General features: G+C 38.4%; 1 protein-coding gene across 1 annotated transcript in view; it reads left to right on the top strand.

The window, feature by feature from the left end:
* The first annotated feature begins 804 nt into the window (after positions 1-804).
* Positions 805-20,065, top strand: part of brinp2 (bone morphogenetic protein/retinoic acid inducible neural-specific 2) — a 141,040-nt gene continuing 121,779 nt past the window's right edge. The window contains exon 1 of the mRNA XM_053499439.1: positions 805-1,436. The gene's annotated coding sequence lies outside the window, so the exon portion shown is untranslated. The remainder of the gene's footprint in view (positions 1,437-20,065) is intronic.

The raw sequence follows: 20,065 nt of genomic DNA, 5'->3' as shown, positions 1-20,065 counted from the left end.
TTTGCAGCTATAACAGCTTCCACTCTTCTTGGAAGGCTATCCACAAGATTTTGGAGTGTTTCTGTGGGAATTTGTGTACATTTATTTCGTAGAGCATCCATGAGGTCGGGCACTGATCTTGGACGAGAAGACGAGAAGGTCTAGATCGCAATCTCTTTGACAGTTCATCTCAAAGGTGCTCGATGGGGTTGAGGTCAGGGCTCTGTGCGGGCCAGTCACCTTCTTCCACACCGAATTCTTTAAACCATGTCTTTATACAGTAGTCCTTGCTTTCTGCACTGGGGCTCGGTCATGTCGGAATAGAAAAGGACAATTTGGAAAGACATAATTAGTCTTTGGACTGTGGGAGGAAACTGACCAAGTGTAGGAGAACATGCAAACTCCATGAACACAGACCCCGAGGAGGGAATCGAACCCCGGCCCTGGTGGTGCAAAAAGGCGACAGCACTAACCGTGACATTTGGCTAGTTAAAAGTAAAATAGGATTATTAGGAGATTTTCATTATACACTTGGATTTGCCAGGAGTCACAAAGAAATGTGCAGCTCACAAAAAAAAAAAACTTGACTAAAACGTCTGGGAGAAAACGATTTCTCACTTTCATTAGGCAGATATTTTTCCCTTCAGGGCTAAAAACTCTGCGCGCGCTCGCTCTCTCTCTCTCTCTTTCTCCAATTCTCTCCGTATCACCCCGCCCATCGTGCTTGTTCGACCAATCACCGCGCAGTGGGCGGGGCGTTATCTCCGGCTCGGATGGAACGCTTTGAAAAGACAGAGTTGCTTTCGCGCTCTCGGGTCTGTGCGCGCGCGCGTGTGGAGCTCGAGCGCAGACGGACAGTGTGACCGGGGTTCCTCTGTAGATCCTGCAGGATCGACGGATCCTCTCTTCTCCTTCTTCCCTCCGCTGTGACACTGAGGACTGAGCAGGAGGAGGTCACACGGCTTTTCCTCGGCAGGAGGCGGCACTCTGAAAGGTGGATAATGCGCGGAGAGTCATGCTCCCTGTGGATTTGTTATCCGCCGGCGCTCGTGCGGATCGTTCCTCGTTGTGCCATAAACACGCACGTCTGACTTTATCTATTTAAAACACTAACCAAGTCAATAACAACGCACTGCAATGGAAATCTGCGCTAAAACTTATCGCTAAATATTGAAAGTAAGCCGCGCATCATTAAAGCGCATCTCTTTCGAATTGTTGCGCAATCTCCAGGAACCAGAGCATGCCATGATCATGATCTTGATCATGACCGGATTACCTTTTCCTCAGATCAGCCTTTTTCTGCTGAAGAAGACAGCGTTTATCCCGTGAAACTAGCCTACTTAATCCAGGAGTGGGACAAGATCTATCTCCTTCTCTCTCTCTCTATCTCTTTCTCTACCTGCCATCATTGCAAGCTGAAGGGAAGCGCGCAGACCAGAGACAGGAGTGCAGTTTGGGTATGCACGCTTCTTCTAAACATGCATGCGATCAGCAAGCCTCATCCAGCCCACCTGCTCCAGATAATCAGTCTCCATGATTAGCTGGATCAGATCAAATGTATTCGGTGTATATACTGTATGAGCTCTCTAGGAACCTGCTTGGTGTTTGCTAGCAGCCTATACAGTAGATATAGATATATTAGCCTATAGGCAGAGATATAGATCAAGATCTTTAATTAATTGTACATCTACCATTTGTTTCATTAATTAATCTGCAAATTAACTCTACACAGTGATACATCTCCTATACTGGGGTTAACCACCTCTCCACACCCTCCTGAATTCAAATCCTAAGCAGTGTTTATTGGTCGAAAATATCTTGTTGTGAAGTCAGGGTTGGAGATCTTACCTATCTCAGGCCATCTGTCCATTCCTCACCAGGAGTGCAGTTCTTGACCGCTGACCTAGATCTTAGGTCTCAACCCCTGATGAAACAAATCAGGGCATCCTAAGCAGTGCACTTGTTTAGATTTCAGTTTGATAACTATTTGTAAAGGGTTAAGTGCTTTTGCTCTAGTTTATACACACATGTAATGCATGTAAATAATGTGTGTGTGTGTGTGTGTGTTATTAGTTTTGTCTTCAGGAGCTAATTGAAGTTTTGGCATGTTTGCTGCTAGTCCTTGTTGCTGTGTTGTCCTGCTAAAGTTGCTAAAAAATATATATATCACAATTGTTCAAAAAACTATTTTTTTTTTACGTGATTTGTTAGTTTTTAGCTGTTGATATCTAAGTGACGGTTATCCATATGGGCATTTTAATTTAACTACCCTCGCAAGATGGCAAAGGTATGCTCCTTGTACCCCCTAGGAGCAGTCAAGGGTCAGCCAGCTACAGTTCATGCAGGGTGTAATTAGACATGATTTGCTAATTGTAATTTGGACCGTGATGTGACATGATGCGTTTATGTTGCTAACACCAAAGCTTGACTAATCAGTTTTCATGACTGGCATGTCAGTGGTCTAGGGGCATTTCTTTTTGGCCAGCATCTTATTTAGACGGATTTGGTTTCAACCACTAAGGCATCCTCAGCCTGAATCGAGAACTCTCCTCTGAGGAGTAATTCTCCTTGCTTTGAGGGTTGCTCTCAACATAAGGAGAGCTTCTGGCTTAGCTTTCAGATTTTCTTTTTTTTTCTCTATTTATTTTTGAGCGTATATAGATGCAGGCCTTTCTGTATGCCTTTCTCTCAGGGTGAAACGTCTATGTGGTAAGTCATGGCCAAAAGCTCAGGCATTGCCAGGAAGGAGAGAAGGAGCAGTGTGTGGATGTGTCTTTTCTTTTTTTCTTTTTTTTTCCTTTTCCATCAAGGGCCACAGGCATTGCAGCACCATAGGAGGGGTTAAACCAAACACTCTGTAGGATCAAACATATATTAATCTTCTTTGCTGAGTTCTGGCTGAGACAGACAAGGAACAGCTTGACATTTCAATCGAAAAAGAAGGGAGTGTTTACCGCTCTTTTATCTTTTCTGCAAAAATGAAGCGGCTTGCTTATTATTTAATCCGGTGTGGGATTGCATAAGCTGCTCACTGTTTTCTCGTTTGCTCTTTCTCACTGTGATTAAGCAGTAGGTTTCAATGCCATTCATTTTACAAAGCAGGTTTGTTGGTGAAATGGTGTTCGCCATGGCTTTGCAACCTGCCACATCAGGTTTTCTCTCTATAAATGAGTTATAATAAAATCTCTGCAAATAGTTTGTTTGTGAAAAAGATCGTCTGATGCACTTAACCGAGTTTCATTTAGCAACTTATCTCATCTAGAATTAAGATTATGTTTGAAATTCTAATGAATAAACTGTTTGAGAAATATCACAAACAAACACACCTACTGTATCACACTCATACAATGCTGATCCCTGCCAGTTTTATTGCACTTTCTTCTTTAACCTACAGAGGGAGCATGGGACAAATGATGGTACATGCATTACCATGCAGGAGCCGCAACAGCATCTTATTATTATTCCCAGCCTTTTTACCGAGCCCCTACACCACAGCAAGCCCACATGAAAAACGATAAGCACAGCTTCCCGGATAAGATGGCTAAACATGGCCAAATGATTATCTGTTTCATGTATTGATCTGGATACCGGAGAGCACTACGGAGAGGTCTACTTGCCATCCAAATGTGCAATTGATTTCCAACACTCCTGCCAGAGGAGATTCAGTCCACGTAGGATGATAAGCTGCATATTCTCACATTTGTGCCTGGAACTCCTGACACAGTTTAATGAGATTCAGCACTGGAATTTTTATATATATATATATATATATATAAACTGTATACTAGTGAATATAGAAATGAATGGAAGAACACAGCATGGTGTTTCCTGCACCTGAGGTAACATTGGTGGTGGTGGTGGTGGTGTGTATGTCGTATGTGTGTGTCCTGGTGTTGCTCGGTGAAAGTGTAAATGAAATATTGATTATATCCAGTAGATCCCAGCAGAGATGTAAGCATGATTCATAGAAGGGCTGATTGCAAATAAAAGAATTGTATAGATGAATAATATGTGAAATATGTTAATATGCAGTAAGAAACGCTTCCAGGGCCAGGGGTATTCATTAACAAAAAGTTCTAGCAGTTTCTGTTTTCACTGAAGCTATGCAAAACTGTGCCAGGTAGATAACATCATTCCTTTGAGCCAGAGAATTCAGGTCATTCAATTGACTTCCTCTCTCTAATAATAGAAAACAGGAGTTTATTGAACCTAGAATTTGGCCGGAGGTCTTGCACCAGACTGCATGCACAGAAATAAGTAACAATATGGTTATATACTGTAAGTAGTGTAAAGTAGTGTTTGGTATTAAACTGCTATATGGAATGCTTATATCTCACATTGGAAGATTAATTAGAAAGAAAGGCAAACTGCAATTTCCATAGTTTTCAGTTGGCTATGTCAAATGATCTTTAGTCACTAAATCAAGCAAACTTCAACACCTCCAGATCAGTGATTGAACTGACCTGTTCACAAGCACCCACACACCCAGAAATAACCTGGATAGACGTACGGGGTGTTTTTCAGTTTACCTGCAGTCGGAGGAGGTGATGAAAAGGCAGCAGTTGAGTGCTGCCACTAGCTGCAAGCATGAGCCGACTATTGCATACGTATTAGTTCTTACCAGAAAGTCTGCACTGGCTCATAAAAATGGATGAGTTGTGAAATAATAAATCAGGATGCAGGTTAATTTAGAAGTAAGTGAAATAGAAAAACAAATCAACATAAAAACTGTTTATAATATTGTTACCAGAGATTCATACGCCTCGTGCATATGCCTGGCGCGTTATTATAATAAAACCCTTTTTTATTTAGATAAACAAAATGTGGAATATGACATGATATAAGCAGGTAAGCTCTTCCAGTCATGAAATGAAACTGCAGTGCCTAGTTTTGGCTTGCTTACTTAAGATTATCATGGCATTATGATCTGCTGCTGTGCCTACTTAATTTTTTTTTAAATATATATACAGTTAAACCTTGGATTGCGAACTTAATTTGTTTCGGAAGCGTGCTTATAATCTAAAGCACTCGTATATCAAAGTGAATTTTCCCAACTCCGATGGACTCCGATGGACAGTCACTACACTTGGACACGAAACAAAAAAAATGCTTTACGTGCACACACACACACGTAGACACACACGGAGGTTGACTTTACGACTGACGCATGCGCACACTGCATGACTGAGCATGGGAGAGGATTACCCACAGTTCCCCAGTGCTCCCAATTGCCCAATATATATATAATGGGGATGCATTGTACCGAAGCCATCACTGTGTGAAATCGAACATTCCTGCTGGCTTTCTGATCGATCTTGTGACTGACAAGGCCAAGTGCTGAGGGTATTGGAATTGTAGTCTGTATTTCATGAAGAACACATATTACAAAGTACACAAAGTCCTGGTTACCACTATCCACTATGTACCTCCAGGTTAGAGGGTTCGATTCCCACCTCAGGTCTGTGGAGTTTGCACACAGTATTCTCCCCGTACTCGGTCGGTATCCTCCTGGTGCTCCTGAATCCTACCACAGTCCAGGTGGGAGGAATCAGGAGTACCAGGAGGATACAGCAGATTAAGATAGAAATGATGGATAGATCTCCAAAGTGTGAAGTATTCGTCGCCCGATGTGCCGATGTGCTGGGAAAAAACATAAACTATATATGTACACTCATTCCTTGGGTTAAGTTTGCAGATTTAATTGTATAGACTATTCAAATCCTCTTAATACAAAATGTATTTCCTTCTCTGAGTCTTGCTCATTGCTATTTCTTTGTAGCTGAAAGAAAGGATTTATTTTGGCCATTTGCATGCTTAATTAGATAAAAGATTCATAGAGAAATATCTTAGTAACCTCTCAGCCTTGGGCAGCTTGTCAATGTGAACTGCTCTGAACTTGTTAGAGTGAGCCAGGGGCATTGTGTGTGTGTGTGTGTGTGTGTGTGTGTGCGAGCAAGCGTGTGTGGACCGAAATCCAAAAGTAGGACGTAATAATAGCATTTAAATAATGTTTCTGCTCATTTCAAACTTTGTATTTTTTGTCTGTGGAAGTAAACCACACTTATCTCATAATGGAAGACCATTTAATAAATACCCAGTTGGTGTGCAAGCAGTCATTAACAGCTTCACATGTCTATTACAATTTTTATTATTATAATTTTTTTTTCATAGTGGTCACATGCACTTACTGTAGAGAAAAAAAGGAAATAAATTACGATCAATCAGGACGAGCTGTTTGTCTACCAGGCAAGAGCCAAATTACTGCACAGGAAGATTAAATTAAAGGCTTCGTGTTGGTTATCGTATAGTGTATTAAGCCATTCATTAGTTGAGCTTGAGTAGCCTACAATCTAATTTCAAAAGGGGATTCCTATTCACTTAATAGAGGGGATTGTTAATTTAAATGGATTGAGTAATTCTCTGTCTAAACCTGACTAAATGCACTACATTAAAAATACACATCAGTTAAGTACTCTCTTCAGTTGATATATTTGACAAGACGCAATTCTAGCCCAGCTCGGCTGATCTCGCTTGAAATCCCTGCGTTCCGTCTTTGTTATTTATGAAAAAAATGAATAAATATTCATATCCTGTAGATGTCATGATTCATAAACTTTCACAGCCGTAACTGGTGACTGCCTCTTATTCACCGGAACCTTAGTCATAAACCAGGGCTGTTTTTATTTGTAAATCGCCTTTTACCAAATTAACAAAGAAATACTCTTACAGTACCTCAATCACTCAGCCTGGAGCCGATCGCAAGGAATTTCCACACACACACACACGTGTACACACACGAAAGGCTATTTGAAAATGCCAGTTAGCCTAATCTGCAGGTCCTTCGACTGTGGGAGGAAACCGGTGTAGCCGGATGAAACCCATCGAGTATTGGGAGATCATGAAAAAAACCTTAAACATAAATTATTGACATACTCCACATAAATTGCAGCGTTTTGAGCTTAAACAATTGCACAATTAAAATTTTTTGGTGATTAATTGTATAGTGCTAATACAGTGTATACTTGTAGTGGATAGCGGAAGCGAGCTCGTATTCCAAAACCAACACGAAACTCCAATTATTTGTTCCACAGCCCAAAAAAATTAAAACATAAAAATAATTAACACAAAATATTAAGTAAAAATAAAACAAATTAACCTGCACTTTACCTTTAAAAAAAGTAAAAATAAATCACGACAGATAAGTCTTTCTGTTTGTGTGCGCAGGCGATGTGTGTGTGTGTGTGTGTGTGTGTGTGTGAATCTAAAGTAAGCGCCCCTCTCCCTCTTCTCGTCTTACACATTACCCTTCCTCCACTCTTTTTACACACGCCCGCACACTGATTTATCGGAAAAATAAACAGGAAATATCTCAAGTGACACTCGATTGAGCGACACACTAACGGAATCACTGCTGTAAAGTAAAAATAAAACAAATTAACCTGCACTTTACCTTTGAAAAGAATCGCGACAGAGCAGTGTTTTTGTGTAGAGCAGAGAGAAAGAGTGTGTGTGTGTGTGTGTGTAAAGGCGGAAGTAGGATGGGTCTGTGTGTGTGTGTTTGTGTGTGTGTGTGTGTAGGGCACAGTGTCCAATGATGCGCGCACACAGACACAAAGAGCATGCTGATACAGAGAGAGAAAATGGATCTTTAACCTCTCTAATGAGACTTGCTTTTGCTTTACATGCTCACTGTACACACACGCATACAGACACGAAATAAAATATGTTTTAAACACACACACACGTGGTCACAGTGTTATAGTAAACAGTACACACGTGCACTGATGTTGATTATACCAGTAAGAGACGAGTTCTAAGACCCAGTAGGGGAGACAATTATCCACAATTCCGCAGCACAAGAGAGAAAAACCGTTGGCTCAGTTGTGATCACGTGACGCTCGGCGTCAAAACAAGAAGCGCATGTGTGATACATGATACTCGGTACTTGTAAACCAAAACTTGTTCGTTTTTCTAGTTAAAATTTATTAAAAATCTTTGCTCGTCTTGCGGAACGCTCGCAAACCGTGTTACTCGCAATCCGAGGTTTCACTGTATAATAATAATTGCCCTTTATAATAACTATATAATACGTAGGTAACCTGAATACTGCTATGCATATGAGATACAAGTAATTATTGCATGTGATGGTTGTATAAATTGCAGTTTAATATTAATTTATTATATGAATAATTAATTCAAATTGATTAAATCTGAGGAAAAAGTCAGCCTGTGTATACTGTTTATGGAATACTTTTTCCTTATTTGTAATCTTCCTGATATGAAATGTGGTATAATTTTCACTGACACAGGTTACCTTCCTGTAAATCATACAATAGATTGAACATTTCCTCATACTAAATAAGTGCTGCACCATTCTACACATCCCAAGGGTGCAATATTTTGAGTTATCACAAAGGATTTGACCTTGGGGTTAGAGCTAGCGTTTTAGACAAGTTAATACTGTAATAAAAGGCTACAGGAGGAACACGGTGTAAAAGGCGGTGTGACATGCTGACTGAACTGAGGACAGTGCATTAACATTTTATAAAATTACAAAATCTTCGGAGAATACCACAACATCCTCTAATCCTCGGTCATATAGAGACGCTACCACAGGGAGGTCATTCCGCTATTCATCAGCTACAGTATGCAGTAAACATGCACTGTAATATACAGTAGCAGTCTATTTGCAGTCTATTACATCTACTGTATATATATATATATAATATTTTATATATACTTTTATACTAAAAGCAAAGTAACAGGTATTTGAGGCTCAGAAATCTGGCTGATAAGCAAGTGATCAAATACTTATTTGACACGGTAATTCACAAATAAATTGTTAAAAAATCATACAACGTGATTTCCAGATTTTTATTTTTAGATTCTGTCTCTCACAGTGGAAATGCACCTATGATGAAAATTGTAGACCCCTCAATGATTTCTAAGTAAAAGAACTAGCAAAATCACAGGGTGATCAAATACTTATTGATCTCACTGTTTATATACACTCACCTAAAGGATTATTAGGAACACCTATTCAATTTCTCATTAATGTAATTATCTAATCAACCAATCACATGGCAGTTGCTTCAATGCATTTAGGGGTGTGGTCCTGGTCAAGACAATCTCCTGAACTCCAAACTGAATGTCAGAATGGGGAAGAAAGGTGATTTAAGCAATTTTGATGGTTGTTGGTGCCAGACGGGCCGGTCTGAGTATTTCACAATCTGCTCAGTTACTGGGATTTTCACGCACAACCATTTCTAGGGTTTACAAAGAATGGTGTGAAAAGAGAAAAACATCCAGTATGCGGCCGTCCTGTGGGCGAAAATGCCTTGTTGATGCTAGAGGTCAGAGGACAATGGGCTGACTGATTCAAGCTGATAGAAGAGCAACTTTGACTGAAATAACCACTCGTTACAACCCAGGTATGCAGCAAAGCATTTGTGAAGCCACACAACCTTGAGGCGGATGGGCTACAACAGCAAAACTCCACTACAAGTATTAAAAAGAGGCTACAATTTGCACAAGTTTGCCAAAATTGGACAGTTGAAGACTGGAAAAATGTCGCCTGGTCTGATGAGTCTCGATTTCTGTTAAGACATTCAAATGGTAGAGTCAGAATTTGGCGTAAACAGAATGAGAACATGGATCCATCATGCCTTGTTACCACTGTGCAGGCTGGTGGTGGTGGTGTAATGGTGTGGGGGATGTTTTCTTGGCACACTTTAGGCCCCTTAGTGCCAATTGGGCATAGTTTAAATGCCATGGGCTACCTGAGCATTGTTTATGACCATGTCCATCCCTTTATGTCCACCATGTACTCATTCTCTGATGGCTACTTCCAGCAAGATAATGCACCATGTCACAAACCATTTCAAATTGGTTTCTTGAACATGACAATGAGTTCATCGTACTAAAATGGCCCCCACAGTCACCAGATCTCAACCCAATAGAGCATCTTTGGGATGTGGTGGAACAGGAGCTTCGTGCCCTGGATGTGCATCCCACAAATCTCCATCAACTGCAAGATGCTATCCTATCAATATGGGCCAACATTTCTAAAGAATGATTTGAGCACCTTGTTAAATCAATGCCACGTAGAATTAAGGCAGTTCTAAAGGCGAAAGGGGGTCAAATATATATATAAACTTGTATTGATACATATAGTCTGTTTACTATATTTCTGTTTACATACCTTGTATGGCTCTTCCTGTAAAGAACAGAATGATTTACATACAAGATGATTTATGGGATCTCTACATATACACATTGATTTATGGGTTAACGTCACATACAGTATGTTGCCATGGAAAAACAAACCTAAAGAGGCATTTGATTACCAGCTGCTCAGAAATGTACAAAAAGGCAAGTTAACATTTATATAAGAGGAAGGCAGCTCGTGAACACAATGTTGCATTAATACAGGTAACTTTACTTTTAAAAGTTTCGTATTATTTAACCTTGATCTTGCATAGTAAATCTATTGACTGCAGGCATATAATGTTAGATTATCATTAGCTTCTATGCTCATTAACATTCATCAACATAGACACTCTTGTATTGGTGACATTAGTTTAATGTTATGCTGTGTTTTCTTTTACCTCGCTAACGGGAAACCCCGAGTGAGGTCACAGTTTGAATTAACTAATAGTAAATGTATTCCCTGCAAACTTTATAGCATCAGAAACTGCAGTTACTAATTGAATGAAGCTAACAGCGCAAATTAATGTCAGCTGTGTGACGCCTCTTTAACTCAAGCAGGAACGATTCAAGTATTAGCATCGTGCATCCAGCGTTTATCTGTGATTCACAGCCGTATAAAAAGGAGAGGGTCTGTTATCTGAAACATGTAAATCTCCTGGTTGACAATGCACCGACAGCACTGTAGCCTCTTCTTTACCACTCTTATTGTTCTTGTGACACTTTATGCAATTGCACCAGTCATAAACATATATTATATAAGTCCCCTACAGTCACTGTTTGAAGTCACTGCACTGTAACTGTTTATTAGACAAATGACCAGCCAATTTAATGAAATCGTCTCTTGAAATTGAAACGTTTAAATGAAAATTGTGGCTTGTTATTGTTATTGTTGACAAAAAAAAATGATTGACATTATTTTTTATGAAAATTAGTGTGCATGACCAAAATTAGACTAAAATGATTTGAACTTTTCATCAAATAAATGTGATTAAAATACATTTTAGCCACTAAGACTAATTCAAAATAAACTGCCAAAATGAACACTGGACCATTGTTGTAGGCAAATTATCTAAAATTGAATAAAATTAATACATTTATTATTCATTTATCATTTATAATTGATTTAATCATTTATAAAAAATATGAATAACATACATAAATGATATTAAGTACTTTTTTTCTGCCATAATGAATCAGCTGACATATTATTTTCTTAATAATGCTCTTCACCAGTAAAGTATTGCATTTCTGCTACATTTATTGTCATCTTATTAAACAAAATGCCGTTGTATGCAGGTGTGATCATAATACCAAAAGCTGTAATATAGATAAATGGTCATCATAGCTGGTGTTTATGCTGTTTCTTAATATTTTTGGGTATTTTTGGTCCGTACACGTGGTCCACATTGGGCAACAGATACTCCCCACCCTGAAGATATATGGGTTGTTTTCGTGACAGATATTTAAGAGGTTGGGTTGCTGGCTTAATGCCCGAGTTCATTAAAATATTTCAAAATATTTTTTTACTTTTTCTCAATTCAGAAAAAGCCCATGTCAAATCCATGTACAGTGCTAAGCTCCCTTCCTGTGCAGAAATGACAATGCGATGTCAGGTGTGTGCTGCCATTTTCACTTGCTGATGGTGTGTTACACATCGTTGCATGAAGCCTTCTTGCCAGCAGTGGTCAAGGGGGCGAGGGGAAATGATTCATTTTACTGGAGCTAAGGATCAAAGGCGCGGAGCTAGCGTAACACGATGAGCAGCCAATATCAAGAGGGGTCTACTCCAATCAAGTCAAGCAGCAGGGCCTTTCCCCGGATTTTAATTGGCTCCTGGGTGCTGGGTGGCCTTTACACACTTCACACAACTTGAAATGGAAGCTATTACACATGGTGGCAGGGTTACCACCTCCACTGCTGATGATTTGCTCACTATAGCGTGTTACAGTATACTGTATGGGCAAACAGAGAAAGAATGTACTTTCTTTCCTGGAATCTATCTGGTATAAATCCTGTATGTACATTATTTTGTTCATTATTCTGCTATTAATATTAGTCACTGAGTCACTCTCAATTTTGTGTTTAATTTGATCAATCACCCTTACAAAACATATTTATTTGTTATTATTTTGTATCATGTATTTTTTATTTATTATTATTTTTTTATAGCAAAATGTCCTGTTTTCTTGTTCCTAAATATTTATATATACAAAATGTAAAAAAAAAAAAAAAAAAAGCATTATAATATGCATGAAGATATTGGATACAGTACAAGTGCACACCAGTGAATGCTGGCAAAATCTGAAGCAATGCTCAAAATACAAGCAGGCAGTGTAGATATGGGATAATCTATCATGAGATTGGACAAGCAGGCATAGAAATACACATTAACTGAACAGGACATAAAGACACACACATCAGGGTATAAATAAGAAGACTAATCAAAATACCAACACATGACGAAACAAGGAGAAATGAGACAGGGACCAGGAAATGAATACAATAAAAGTTAAATAAATAACAGTCCAAGCTGTGCACATTGTGTTGGTGAATGTGCAATTCTCCTCAAAGATTTGTGGAAAGCTTGCTCAACATTACATATTTACCTTAAGTTAAAGAAGCAATCATCTGTTTAAGGACTTCCTGCTAGACAAATAAAAAAACTCTCATAATCATTCACTAAAAAAATACACAAATACAACCAGGAAATGTATGCTACTGTAACCTTCATAATGACCTGAAACTGCCCAGATCCATTATTATATTGCCCCTTGTAATGACCTGAGAATGCCCAGATCAGAATGGTTAAAACTACTGCAGCTGTACTGAAGTGCTTGGAAGTGAATGCAAACACATTTTGCCTCCACAGTGAAGAAGATGGTTAGACAGGCAAATATTCGTCCAGGGATCACAGAATACCGAGTGTAGCATTTGAGATCAGCAAGTTTCCAAGTACAAGCTGTTGTAGTGAATATCAGCATGTCTGTGATGCAGCTATAGGCATGAGTGCACAGCCCCAGTCCTGAAGATATCAGTACAATCGGTACAGTAAAGTTCTATAAAGTCTATTTATTATATACAGATTATGACTTATTTAATTAATTTTGGTCCACCATTCCCTTCCAGGACTCGTAGAGCTGGTGACTGACATTTGCCATTGAAAGTTAGTGCAATTAACAGGGGTGAAAGTAAGTTTTAACTATAGCCGGAACAAGGCAAAATGGGTAGATGATAAACTGTCTTTTTTGTTTCTCTTTATGCCTCCACTTTTTCTGCTGCAGAATAGCTTCAGGGTTAAATTCAAAATAGTATGAAGTGGAAAGCAAGTGCACTACAGTATGTAGGGTATAGAATCCCTTCTTTTACACAACAAGTATTGCCCTTGTTTATGAATTAATGAATGTTAGAACACCTGTGAACAGGAGTAATGCACATAGTTTAACGTCCCAGTGCTGTTATACTCTATATCAGCACTCATGAAATGCTTTTTTTCTAATCAAATTGTTGGTCAGAACTAACTGTTGAATAATCATGGCATGGAGGACTACATGAAGTATACAGCATGAAGGATGAACGTACATCCAAATCGATACAAAAATTGTTCAATGACCATGGAATCTAGATTTTAACATGGCTGTCTCCGGTCCTCTGACCTACACACTAGGTTTTCTGTTTGAGAATGGTTACAGGTTAGGTTTCATTAGAGCTCTTGTATAAGAAACCAGCATTATGATTACCACAAAGTATATTGTTACATTTTTACCTACATTTCCCAAAGCTCCAGCTGTGTATCGTTAAGGTACAAAAGATAATAACAGAAGCATTTTTCCCTGAAAGTGTACTGTATACCACATGCAGTACAAATGTATTCATTATTGTTCTGCATAATTGGTGAACCTGTAAGTGATCAATTACATGGAAATAGACATTCTTCTGTTGCGAACAGCATTGTCAAGCATATGAAGTATACTGTAGCACATTCTGTCCATTGCACATTCATGCCTACTTGTGTATATACAATATAAATATATTTATTTTCCTGAATCTGGTGTCTTCCTCAGAGGCCCATTTCATTTTTTTTTTAATTTTTTTTTTTATATCTGCCTCTTTTTATTCTTCGGTTCATTAGTAACAGCATAATCAGCACAAGTGCCCGATAGCCATACTTTACAGTACAAGCAGACGATAACTGCATATTACTCCACCGTTTTTTGCCTCATTCTTTCTCATGATAGTAAGAGAAGATGAAGGGATGTGATTAGTCAATTCCCATCAGTTTGAGTTATGCCTTTTCGCTTTTGGCACAGGGAAACTTATAACCAGCTCTCTGGAGATGATTATTACACAGTTATACATTTGCAATTCTTGTGACTAGACAAGAAGCTAGAGTTATTTATGAGAAAGGAACCATTCATTTTTGTATGCAGTCATGTATATGCATGTGCATATAAATCCGTAATCATGCAAATGTGAACAGTCATTTCTGAAATAATGAATGGTAAAAGACTTTAAATATAACCAGTGGTTACATACGTACACTGGTAAAGTAAGTAGTTTCTGCACATGCAAGTACAAAAAGAAAAAAAGACATTGAGTCTTTTGGAAATAAGAAAAGGTATTTCTGGAATAAAACCTAAGTCAACTACTCAAATAAATTCCAAATGCACCTTGCCCTGTACCAAGGAAAATGGGAATAAATGAAATAAAAACAAAGTGGAAGGCAGACACAGGGATTTATTGGTACAGAAATACATTTCCATTATATATATATATTCACTTGTCAGATGCTTTTATCTTAAGAGGTGTGTGAGGGAGAATATAACCCAGCATTGGGTTATTCCAGGAGCTATGGAGGGTTAAGAACCAAGGGATCTGTGAATGCCCTGACAAAGCAGACACATTGTTTATACTTGGATATAGAAGGTAATTTTAGTAATTATAGGACTGTAGATTCTTTTAACATTTTTGTTTTGGACTCAAACAAGCGAATTAGATTTTTCCCATTTGTGACCTCATATATGAAAAGCTCCTCCTCTGGCTTGTTGCTCAGCTCTGTTGTTCTCTGGAGGGATGTGGCTCAATAGTAGATGTTTACCTAGGCACTGAAATGACATGTTTGTAGGAGGAGTGAAATAGATGGAGTTTAAGGAATAAAACAGCATTATCAGAGGGATATTTCAGCTAAAGCATTACCAGGCACATACTGGGGGAGCTCTGAGACCTGTGTGACCTTGTTGAAGAAATAATAAAATATGGGACCTTTAAATAAAGAATAAAACTTGACACGTTACAACTTTTCCGCAAAGTGCTGACAATGGCTGAATTCTTTTTTTAAATTTTTTTTTTACAGTATATGTATTAAATGGATCATTTATTACTAGGATTAACTGGTGTGAGCATTAGGCGTGACCCGGGTTTCCGGGTTCAAGGTATACCATGGTTTAAAAAAGTCACGGATTTAAAACCAATAAAATTTTCCATCATACCGTTATGCGGTTTGACCTGTTTTAATGACTTGTCAAAGACAAAACGTGCAGGACGCGTACTATACCCTTCCCACTCCGGTTGGTGCGAACAGTTGGTCAGCTGTGTACATATGGCGGCCGAGGGAAATACGCCTTTACAGTCCATTGTTGCACTACAGAGATTCCTAGATGGGTGGATGGATGGTATCATGTCTATATGTATGTTTAGGTCCTGCCTAAACCATGATGTACATCTGTTATGATTGGCCTGCTGGCCTTCTGGTGTTTGTCCACTTTATGACTCTAGAATAATGCCAAACTCAGCAAGCGCAAATGAGAGATACGCCAGCGAGGATTTTGAAAAGTGAGCTTTCATGTTCCTGAGTCCTAAAAACAATGTTTTAGTACTGTATGCACAATAAAATGTCATTTGCCCCTGCAATCGCCACAAAATCATATTTTAGTAGTATTACATATATAGACCTGTACTGTAGCTTTTATTGCGTAACAGCTAATCATACAATACACTAGTTATCCTAATTAGCAGTTGCCACTGCCCTTTCTGTCTGAGGTCTGGGTTTTAAAAAGGGCAAACATGACAGGCACATTATGGTTTGTTGTATCAGATTTCTTTAAAATGACGCCAATGAGATCCTTAAATGTCAGACATGCATTATTTTGACTGCATCTTTTTACGACATTCGTTTCTACTTCCTTTCTGCTCTTATGGCTGGTGTGTCCTTATGCAAATAAAGGTCAATAAATGTATCTTAGAATTTGGCATTTGATTAAAGTCTAGAGAACCAAGTTAATTAATCCCCCCAAGATAGGTTGACATATTGCTTTATTTTAGTATATTGTTTTCCAGTGTTTCACAGATTTGCAAGATTATAAGGGTGATTTACATACCATTTGGTAGCGCTGCATGATTCTTTTCCATGGGAACTGAGATCTCTATTCTGTCACACTATTTTTAGTTTTTCCCCCAAATTTATAGTAATAATATAGTTATTATAGATATTATTATATAGTTTTTATTATTGATTATTATAATTAATTAATTTATTATAATAATTAATTATATTAATATTTTTTTCCAGCATTAGGTCAATGTCATAGAGTGTGTTAGAGTTTGAAATTAAGTACATAGTTTACAGTATTGTATTTATTGTTGTCTAAGGTTTTATTGCTCAATCTTAACATATTTCTAGCATTATTCTCTGTAGCTTTCGATCTGTTCTCTGTGTGACAGCTAGAATCAATGCGTCAGGTTTAATTTACCGATACAGTAATTTATATCCCAATTAGAACTGTACATGTCTGTCTCTGTTCGGACAGTAGTATATATTTTTTGTTTTAGTGTATGTGTGTGTGTGTCTGAGACATTTACCCAACATCAGAAGAAAAGGTAAGGTTTGGACACATGTGCACTGATGGGACACAAGGACCAAGTAAAGGAGGCAGTCAGAAACAGGGGAGTGTATGAAAATACAATTTAAGTGAGTAAGAGTTTAAATATAATAAAAAGGTTTTTGACATGACGGCATACTGCTCCAACTCCACCAAGTAAACTGACTAGTCTGTTTAGGTCGGACTCCTCGTTAACACGCCACGTGAGTTAACAGCGGAACACCGTAAATGAGAAAGAGAGATGAAAGAAGCGATCGAGTTGTGCGCCTGAATCATTCGCTAATCTCTGGCTTGATTAATGAATTAATAGTGTTTTGTTTTACACTGTGTGAATGTGGCGGATACAGCAATGTGGGATTTTTGTCAAGTAAATAAGTGAACACATGAATGCAGCGTGATCCGAATGCAGGGAAATACGTGCAAGTGAAACATTGTCATTTGGAAGTGAGATTGCATGCATGTATGAATCTGGATCATGATTTTTTTTTATTTTTTTTTTATTTGTGCAGCCCTACCTTTTGGGTATGATGGATATTGTATACCCAATAAATTTGACAGATATTGGACATATTTAAAGTTATGCTGTGTGTCTTATCACCAGCGTCAGCTCGAATATGTACTGTAGTCTATCTCCTTCTCTCTGTCAGCTCTCTCACAAACACACCTGTCATTTGGAATGTTTCACTTTATTTCCAAAATGTTTTGCATTGATGGCTGGAAGTGTAATTTCATATCTATTTAATATCAGCAATAAGTTAGCATTTGTTCATTTACTAAAAATGTATCAGCCCAGTTATTTGGGGCATGGCTGTGCAGTGGGTAGCTTTTTTGACTCACCATCTCCAGGGTCACTGATTTAATTCTGAGTGCTGGAATCTCATTCACACGCTACCAGCACTTTAGAGAACAACAATCAGCCTAATCTGCATGTCTTTGGACTGTGGGAGGAACCCAGAACACCCTGAGGAGATCCACCAAGCACGGGGAGAACATGCAAACTCCATGTCACAGACCAGGTGGGAATATACTGGAGGTACCTGGAGGTGCAAGGTGACAGTGCTAACCACTAAGCCACCGTGTTGCCCATGTTTATATAATCATAGGCCAGATTAATTTTTATTAAATAGAGTATGTACTACTGTAACACTTTTAACAAATAATCTTAACAGAAATCCAGATTGAGAGTTCGGTTTATCCATACTGAACAGCCACAGGCAACAGTAGCAAATTAAAAACCAGACTTAAAAGGAAACCCATATACTCATCTGGGGGGTATTAAATATTATATAGGGACATACTTTACTGTAGGATCAAGGAGTGCTAAATGTGGATAATCAGTTCAAGCATCAGGGTGATTTTATAATGAGCAATATTTTAGCTTTGAGTTAAGTAAAATAAAACAGAATAAAGTAAAATCCAAAGTATAAGGAAGTAAAATCTAAATAAAGTTATTTACTGTGTAATTCATAAGACTTAATCTGTTTTAGGCATGTACAGTCTTTAGGCTGTTTAATTGAGAACATCTACAGTCATCTTCACGCTTTCCATGTGGTACTGCAATCTCATGGCAAACCGAGTCAAATGGTGCCATCCTCAAAAACAGTGAGTGATTGTCAGGTGAGGAAAGCTCCAAGCTAAAGTAGAGCATCAGGACGAACCAGGCAGGCAGGGCGGTCAGACATCTCATCAGGCACCAGGAGGGACATGTAGCTTGACAGAAAGAGTGAAAGAGAAAGAGAACACAGACTATTAGTTAGGCTCTTGTCCTATAGTTTAAAGATGATACTAGGTACATTGAGTGCAAGTAGAGAGTCCTGTGGTACTAGCTGTAAGAGCATGAGCAAAAGGAAAAGAAGGTGATGGGAACACACTTAAAGTCGTAAAGTTGCCTCCACTTCACCATCAACATTTCTAAATTAAATGTGTGAGAGTGTCCTTCTATTTTGCCTGAACAATAATTGCCCTTTGTTGCAAAAAAACTCTGCCCCATACTATAGACTTCATTATTCTAGGTACCAACAAAGAGCCTGCACTATTTGAACAAAGCAAGCATGGTGGATCAAAAATGATGGGTACAGTGGTATGGCGTCGTTAGTATGGACTAATAATATAAGCAATAATCACAACGAGATATTTCGCTACCACATAAAATATCTGAATGGTCACCCATAATTACTACAAAGGGCGATCAAGTTTAACATTTAAGAAGACTTTTAAATTTACAGAAGATTTCAATGATGTATGATGTTAAGACTCTTATCTGCAGTAAAACTTTTGTACGGCGTAAATCTTTTAAAGAAGGCTGTTACGTCTGTGAATGAAGATCCTGGCTGAGGTGGCTCAGAGCCATTGCAGTCCTTCTAGTGAATGTTCAGTGAGTGGAACACCCGATCCTTGAAAATTCGACAGACAGCTAGTCACCAACTTGCAGAAGAATCATTTACAAACAAGGCTTTTACATTACAGGAACTGTAATGAACTTGATGGTATCCAAGCACTAGTGAAATGTTGAGATAAGTGCGTTAGTGTTGCAGGGGATTATACAGAGAAATCAAAAGTCCCGGTTTGACTTGAACGACTGATCTGTAGAAGTATATTATGATTAGTGGTATTCATCGGTGATGCGATACTAGCAAAAAGATGAGACAAAGGAGAAAACTAATCTGATGGGAAGCCAGTAGTACAGTACTGTAGGTCTTTTACCAACTCGCTGAACAATTTTCTGAGTGTTATGTGTGTGTACAGTATAAGTATACAGTAGAGCCATAAGAGCTCTATAACTGCTGAGATGTAACCTTCTCACAAATAAAATGCAGTCAAATGAGTGACATCCGTGACATTATGAGTTGGCTAGAATAGAAACCCTCCACTGATAACATACCCGTCAGTGCAAATTCTTTTTAACCCTGAATAAAGAGCTTATTTAAACAAAAACATTGAGCTATTGTTGAGAGGAAAACTACTTTACAAAAGTTAGGTTTTTTTTGGGCAGCAATCTGTGG

This window comes from Clarias gariepinus, chromosome 1 (genome assembly GCF_024256425.1).
Source record: "Clarias gariepinus isolate MV-2021 ecotype Netherlands chromosome 1, CGAR_prim_01v2, whole genome shotgun sequence".
Lineage (NCBI taxonomy): Eukaryota > Metazoa > Chordata > Actinopteri > Siluriformes > Clariidae > Clarias > Clarias gariepinus.
The sequence above is the reverse complement of the archived record's forward strand: the minus strand, read 5'-3'. Positions and strand labels throughout refer to the sequence as shown.